Here is an 8,980-nt window from a genome sequence, read left to right on the forward strand (position 1 = left end):
AGGGAAACGAGTTATCTACTCTTCTTAACGGTCAAAGCAAACCCTTTCATTCCGAATTACAGATTTCGGAATCAATTCAATCTCCCCAAGTAGGATTCGAACCTACGACCAGTCAGTTAACAGCCGACCGCTCTACCACTGAGCTACTGAGGAACAACGGGAAATTCGATCTCATAGAGTTCAATTCCCGTTCTCAACCCATGACCAATAGGAACTCGAAGTTTCCTTCGTAACTCGTCAAATTTCTTCACAGCGGCTCCCTTCCATGCCTCATTTCATAGGGAACCTCAAACTGGCTCTATTTCATTATATTACATCCATAAACTAATTCCATTCATTTAATATCCCTATCTTTGGTGTTATTGAGATAAGAGATGTCGTTTCTATTTCTAGTCTATCTATTTCTATAAATGGAAAATTATGCAAAATTGAAAATTGAAAAATCGTTATATAATAATCCAAAAATTGCAATAGAAAAGAAAAAGAGAGGTTTGAGATGATTTTTCAATCTTTTATACTGGAGAATCTAGTATTCTTATGCATGAAGATAATGAATTCGATAGTTGTGGTCGGACTCTATTATGGATTTATGACCACATTTTCCATAGGGCCCTCTTATCTCTTCCTTCTTCGAGCTAGACTTGTGGAAGAAGGAACCGAGAAGAAAATAGCAGCAACAACTGGGTTTATTACGGGACAGCTCATAATGTTCATGTCTATCTATTATGCGCCTTTGCATTTAGCATTGGGTAGACCCCATACAATAACTGTCATAGCTATACCCTATCTTTTATTTCAGTTCTTCGGCAATAGTCAAAAAAACTTTTTGAATTATGGATACAAGAATCCAAATTCAATACGTAATTTTAGTATTCAAAGAAGATTCTTTCAGAATCTTCTTTTTCAATTTTTAAATCCCCTTTTCTTACCGAGTTCCATATTCATGAGATTCATCAATATTTATTTGTTTCGATGTAACAATAAAATTACTAGAAAGATTAATATATCTAGAATATACAATAATATATACGAAGCTATTCGCCCCCCCCCCACATATTTGATAGCTTCTCCTAGAAAAAAACTTGTAATACCTATTCCATTCGTAATTCCATCAATTCTTTTTTTATCAAAAAAAGAATTTAATTTCACTAATCTTCTGATACTAGCAATTAAAGATTTTTCATAAAAAAGATCTATATAACCATGATTATACGACCAATTATATATGATATTTTGAAAATGATCGGCAACATTTTTTTTAAGAAAACTTTTTTCAAATAAATTTAATAAATTCAAATTTTTTAAATAGGAATAAACCGATTTGTAAAAAAAAGACGCTAGAAATATTCCCCAAAAAGTGAAACTCAAAGAAAAAGTTGCGTTTGTGAAAAATTCATAATAATTCATAAAATTTTCTGAATCTTTATGTAAAAGATCTATAAACGGAATTAACAATTTTGATAAAATATCCAAATGTATTCCGTCTTGACTGAAAGAAATTCCTACAGCACCAACGAATAAAGTAAAGAGCGCTAAAATAAGCATAGAAAATCGCATAGTATTGTTAGATTCATTAGGATATAAACAAGCAGTTTTTTTAGTGCCAAAATGCATAATACCAAAAACAAGATGTTTTATATTTTTAATATTTTGATTAACGCGATGTAGATATCTCTTCCGGATAAAAAAAGAAGTTATTTCATTCTTTTTTATTTTTAGTAAAACTAAGAAAAAATTTTCGTTTTTTCTTTTAAGTTTTACTTGTTTCTTCCCCCATAAAGATATTGAATAGAATGAACTATTTTTTTTTCCATTAAAATTCAAAAAATGAACGTTTAAATATCCCTCAAAAACAAGTAAATAAATTCGAAACATATAAAATGCAGTTAATCCTGCTGCAGAACAAGCTATTATTGCAAAAATTGGTGAATACAACCAACTATCATTAAGAATCTCATCCTTAGACCAAAAACAGGCAAAGGGTGGAATACCGCAAAGAGAGAGTGTACCCACTAAAAAAAAAGTTTTTGTAATTGGTACATGTTTTGTTAAACCGCCCATAAAAACCATATTTTGACTTTTAGCTGGAGAATATCCGACAAGAGCTTCCATTGAATGAATAATGGATCCAGATCCTAAAAACAACAATGCTTTTGAATAAGCATGAGTAATCAAATGAAATAAAGCACCTCGATAAGATCCCATACCCAAAGCTAACATCATATAACCCAATTGAGACATTGTAGAATAGGCCAAATTTTTCTTAATATCTTTTTGAGCAATAGCTAAAGTAGCTCCTAATATTACTGTTATTATACCTATAAAAGCTATTGCGTTCATTATTTTGGGTAGCACTATGAAAAGAGGAAAAAGACGAGCCACAAGAAAAATTCCAGCGGCTACCATAGTAGCAGCATGTATAAGGGCAGAAATTGGAGTAGGTCCCTCCATAGCATCGGGTAGCCATACATGAAGAGGAAATTGGGCAGATTTTGCAACTGAGCCACAAAATAGCAAGAGGGCAAACAGAGTAAAAAAAAAAATATTCATTTCATTTTTAGAAATCAAATTATTTATAATTTGAAACAAATGCCGAAATTCCAAACTACCCGTTATCCAATAAAGACCTAAAATTCCCAATAATAAACCAAAATCCCCTACACGATTCGTTACAAATGCTTTTTGACAAGCATTTGCCGCAATAGGGCGGGTGAACCAAAAGCCTATTAATAAATAAGAACACATTCCAATTAATTCCCAAAAAAAATAAATTTGTATCAAATTCGAACTAGTAACTAATCCCAACATTGAAATATTAAAAAGAGTAAGATAAGCAAAAAATCTCAAATATCCTTGATCATGAGACATATAATTATCACTATAAATAAGAACGAGAATGCCAACCGTAGTAATTAATATTGACATAATAGAAGTAAGTGAATCGATCAAGTACCCAAACTCTAAAGAAATATCATTATTTATGGTCCAAGACCATACATATTGAAAAAACAAACTATTCTTGATTTGATGAATAGACAAATCAAGCGAAAAAATCATAACTATAGTTAACAATAAGATACTAGGAAAAGCCCAAATACGGCGAATATTTTTCGTTGCAGTGGGAAAAAGTAGAAGTCCCACTCCTATTAACATCGGAACTGGGAATGGAATAAAAGGTATGATCCATGAATATTGATGTGTATATTCCATACAATAAAGAAAAAAAATTAGGATTCTAATGAATTTGGTTTCTTAGGTTTTTCTTTTATCTTTTTTGTAAAGTAAAGGAATGGTTTCGGTTAATAACAAAGAAAGATAGAATTTAATAAAATAGAATAATCGATTATTCATTATTCTGACTCTTTGGACAATATTTTTTGAACATTGGTTTAGTTCATTAAATTTAACTTAACTAATTAAGTTTTTATTACAATAAGAAATAGCGATTTGGGGAAAACTTTCTAAAAAGTATTATATTCTTATTATAAATATAATAAAAACAAAAATGGAAATTCAAATATATAAAATATATGTCTAATTAGAGATAAACTTAATTTTCATTTACCGCAAAATGTCTTTCACATAAAATTCTATAACAATAAAAAACTATACTAATTCTATGGCAGTTCCAAAAAAGCGCACGTCTATATCAAAAAAACTTATTCGGAACACTTTATGGAAAAAGAAGGGATATTTTACAGCATTAAAAGCTTTTTCATTAGGGCAATCTATTTTTACGGGGAATTCAAAAAGCTTTTTCTGTAACAAATATAAACGTTAGAATAATTTCAATTAACTGGATTCAACGACTCTTTTTTAAATACAAAAATATGAATATAAAATTGATATAGAATATAAGATTCAGTTATGAATTTAGGATATTTACATTCTATATTATGATATTTACATTCTATATTTAATAGATTCTAATAGAATTCTTTAAAATTATTTTATTGAATGTTTAGTAAACAAATATTGTGTTTTAATTGATTCTTTGAATCTCGACAATTGACTAAAATTGGGTTATTATGGTTTCGAGTCAGCCGCTATGGTGAAATTGGTAGACACGCTGCTCTTAGGAAGCAGTGCTAGAGCATCTCGGTTCGAGTCCGAGTAGCGGCATCTTATCTTCTAAAAAAAAGTTCCTATAAAGAATTATTATTTCTATTCCAAGTATTTCTATTTTTTCATTCTATATGGTATTTTCCACTTTAGAGCATATATTAACTCATATATCCTTTTCGGTCGTATCTATTTTAATTTCAATTCATTTGATAACCTTATTATTAGGCAATGAAATCATAGGATTATACAATTTGTTCAAAAAAGGCATGATAATAACCTTTTTTTGTATCACAGGATTGTTAGTTACTCGTTGGATTTTTTCAGGCCATTTACCATTTAGTAATTTATATGAATCATTAATATTTCTTTCATGGACTTTTTCTATCTTTTATATGGTTCTTTGCTTCAAAAAACAAAAAAATGACTATTTCAATACAATAATAACACCAAGTATTCTTTTTACCCAAGGCTTTGCTACTTCGGGTCTTTTAACCGAAATGCATGAATCCTTAAAATTAGTGCCTGCTTTACAGTCCCATTGGTTAATGATGCACGTAAGTATGATGATATTGGGTTATACAACTCTTTTATGTGGATCATTAATATCAGTGGCTATTTTAGTCATTACATTTCAAGAACTCATACAAATTCTTGGTAAAAGCAAGACTTTGTTTTTTTTTAATGAATCCTTTTCTTTTGCTGAAATCAAATATATGAATATGAATGATAAAAAGAATATTTTACAACAAACTCCTTTTCCGTTTTATTCGTCTTATAGAAATTATTATAGATATCAATTTATTCAACAATTGGATCGTTGGGGTTACCGTACTATTAGTCTAGGTTTTATCTTTTTAACAATAGGTAATATATCTGGAGCAGTATGGGCTAATGAGGCATGGGGATCATATTGGAATTGGGATCCAAAGGAAACTTGGGCTTTTATTACTTGGACTATTTTCGCAATTTATTTACATACTAGAAAAAATAAAAAATTGGAATATAGAAATTCTTCAATAGTGGCCTCCATAGGCTTTCTTATAATTTGGATATGTTATTTAGGGATAAATCTTTTAGGAATAGGACTACATAGTTATGGTTCATTTACACCTAATTAATTTAAAAAAATTCACAAATATTGGGAACATTCTATAGAATAAGAAAAAAAACTCCCAATAAAATGATTAAGACCCCATTGAATCAAGTAATGTAATATTGATTCAAGGGGTTCTCACAAACAACAAAAATATTCAATTAGAATTCAATTTCATTTTTATGTAATTAAGAAAATACAAAAAGAAATCCATTTTTTTTTATTGTGCATCGGATTGATTTCTATTTTTTCTTTTTCATTTATTCCCAAAAACTATCTATAAAAAATGAGAGAGAATAGCTTCAACCTTGTCAGCCGAAATTGAAAAAATAAAATCTGGATAAATGCCAATACTTATTACGGGTATAAGGATAGAAATTGAAATAAATAATTCTCGTGGCCCCGAATCAAAAAAATAAGAATTTTGTTTATTAAAAAGCTTGTATCCATAAAACATTTGACGTAAGATAGATAATAAATAAATAGGAGTTAATATCATTCCAATTGCAGTTACAAAAGTTATGAGTATTTTTGTGATGAAAAGATATTTTTGATTGGTAATTATTCCCAATAATACTATAAATTCTGCAACAAAACCGCTCATGCCCGGTAATGCAAGAGAAGCCATCGATAAGGTAGTGAAAATCGTGAATATTTTTGGCATTGGGATAGCCATTCCACCCATTTCGTCGAGATAAAGAAGACGTAGTCTATCATAACTAGTTCCCGCCAAGAAAAAAAGGGCAGCACCAATAAATCCGTGAGAGATTATTTGTAAAATAGCCCCATTCAGCCCTGTCTCGCTTATAGAACCAATTCCTAAAATTAAGAAACCCATATGAGAGACCGAGGAATAAGCTATTCTTTTTTTTACATTGCGTTGACCAAGAGATGTTGAAGCTGCATAGATTATTTGAATGGAACCTAATAACATTAACCAGGGACAAAATATAGAATGAGCGCGAGATAATAATTCCATATTAATTCGAACCAACCCATATGCTCCCATTTTTAATAATATTCCGGCTAAAAGCATACAAGTGCTGTAATGCGCCTCTCCATGGGTATCAGGTAACCATGTATGTAAGGGTATAATTGGTGATTTGACAGCAAAAGCAATAAGAAATCCCATATAGAAGATTATTTCCAGTGCCACGGGATATGATTGATTAGTTAATGATTCAAAATTTAATGTTGGTTCATTAGAACTATAGAAACCCATACCCAGAATTCCCAGTAATAAAAAAACAGAACTTCCCGCAGTGTACAAAATAAACTTTGTAGCTGAATACAAACGTTTTTTTCCACCCCACATAGATAAAAGTAGATAAACGGGAATTAATTCTAATTCCCACATGATGAAAAAAAGTAAAATGTCTTGAGAAGAAAATGTTCCTAGTTGACCACTATACATTGCTAACATTAGAAAATAGAATAATTTAGATTCTCGAGTAACCGGTTGAGCTGATAACGTAGCTAACGTAGTGATAAATCCCGTTAATAAAAGGGGTCCTAGAGAGAGTCCATCTATTCCGAATCTCCAGTAAAAGTCAAAAAAATGGATCCATTTATAATTTTCTGTCAATTGGATTAGTGGATCATCTAATTCGAAATGATAACAAAATACATAGGTTATTAGAAGGAGATCTATGAAACATATACAATAAGTATACCATTTAATTGTCTTATTTCCTTTATGGGGAAATAAGACAATTAAAGAACCTCCGACTATTGGCAAAACTACAACTGTTGTTAACCAAGGAAAATAATTCGTGATAAAAATAAGATATACTTAGACTACAAAAACCCGGGCTCAAAATATTTTTTTATTTTGAGCCCGGGTTTTTGCCAGTAAAAAAAAGTACTTGTATGCGGTTCTTTTTGAAACGTATCAATAAGCTAGACCCATGCTTCGAGTTGTTTCATGCCATAAATAAACTCTAACACTTAAGAAATCCGTCGGACAGGCGGATTCACACCTCTTACAACCAACACAGTCCTCTGTTCTTGGGGCAGAAGCAATTTGTTTAGCTTTACATCCGTCCCAAGGTATCATTTCTAATACATCTGTTGGGCAGGCTCGTACACATTGAGTACATCCTATACATGTATCATAAATCTTTACTGAATGTGACATTGGAACATAATCCTTGAACATCAAAAATTCAACATTTTCAATCTAGTAAATTGGTAAACCAATTATATATATCTATATATGATATATATATATCTATATATATATATCTATATTATATACCAGATGAATCAATGATTTATAAGAATTTTGCTACTAAAAATATATTTATAGATTAATAACTAATAAGAGAATAGAACCAAGATACTTTGATTTCTTATCTTTGTTTTCGCAAACGCAAACATGATTAAAAAGGATATATCATTTCTGCTAATTTGAATGGATTATATAGTACACACTATTCAAAATTAGACTTTTTTTTATGAATAATACTATTTATTCAACAAATTTGATTGATTGATACGGGTTGATTTTCTATTACGATATATTGAGGAAACAATAGCTGGTCCGATAGCTGCTTCAGCGGCTGCAACAGCTATAACAAAAATTGAAAAAATATTTCCTTTTAGTTGCCGCCTATCAAAAAAATCAGAAAAGGTTACGAGATTTATATTAACTGCATTTAGTATAAGTTCAAGACACATAAGGGCTCTAACCATATTTCGGCTCGTGATCAATCCATAGATACCTATAGAAAATAAATAAGCACTCAAAACAAGTGTATGCTCGAATATCATTGACCAACTCCTTTTCAATTTTTATTCATTTCGATATGAATATGAATTCAACGGATTTTATTGCCTAACATAATAAGTCTACAACAAAATCAAGTATTTGCAAAAAGATTTTATACTTTATACATAAATATTCTTTTTCCTTAACATATAATTCAACAAAAAAGAAATGTAATAAATTCTAACAAAATGTAATTTATATTATTTTATTAGTTCGAAAACTTTCTTATTGGCGAGCCACAAAAATTGCACCTATTAAAGCAACTAAAAGAATTATTGAAATTAGTTCAAATGGAAGAAAAAAATCTGTTGATAAATGAATTCCAATTTGTTGACTAGTACTTATCAAATCTTGCTCTAAAATCTGATTGGGTCTTGTCGTCCAAATAATTCCGTGCCATGATGTCTCTAGAATAGTAGTTATTTGTGAAAGAAAGATACTGGTACAAACCATCAAAGTAATTCCATCCCCAACGGTCCAAACACGAAAATTTTGGTAATAGTCCGAACCATTCATAAACATCACAGCAAATATTATTAAAACATTTATAGCGCCCACGTAAATAAGTAGCTGTGAGGCAGCTACGAAATGGGAGTTTGATAAAATATAGAATAAAGATACACAAACAAGAACTAGTCCCAATGAAAAAGCAGAAAAAATCGGATTCGTAAAGAATACTACTCCTAGACTTCCTAATATGAGACCTGATCCAAGAAAGATTAAAATAAAATCATGTAGCGATTCGGACAAATCCATTATATGTAAAATAAAAGATAAATAGAAATTTCATGACCTTATTGATATGACCAGGAAAAAACTTGTTAAATACGAAAATTATCTGTGCATAGAAATTCACCAAATCCTAAGATAAGATATGTGAATTGTTATTAGGTACAGTTGTTATAGAATCAATGGAATTTCATTCTTTTCTTTATGCCAAAGAGTCATTTCAAAAAAATAGAATATCTTTTTTTTTATTCTATATATAGAGAAATTCAATTATTTTTGTGAAGAATTTTGAAATCATTTTATTTGAATTGTTCGAATTGTAT

Source organism: Vigna unguiculata, unplaced genomic scaffold (assembly GCF_037176805.1).
Source record: "Vigna unguiculata cultivar grain cowpea cultivar isolate G323 ecotype 2 unplaced genomic scaffold, ASM3717680v1 ptg000264l, whole genome shotgun sequence".
NCBI classification, from domain to species: Eukaryota; Viridiplantae; Streptophyta; class Magnoliopsida; order Fabales; family Fabaceae; genus Vigna; species Vigna unguiculata.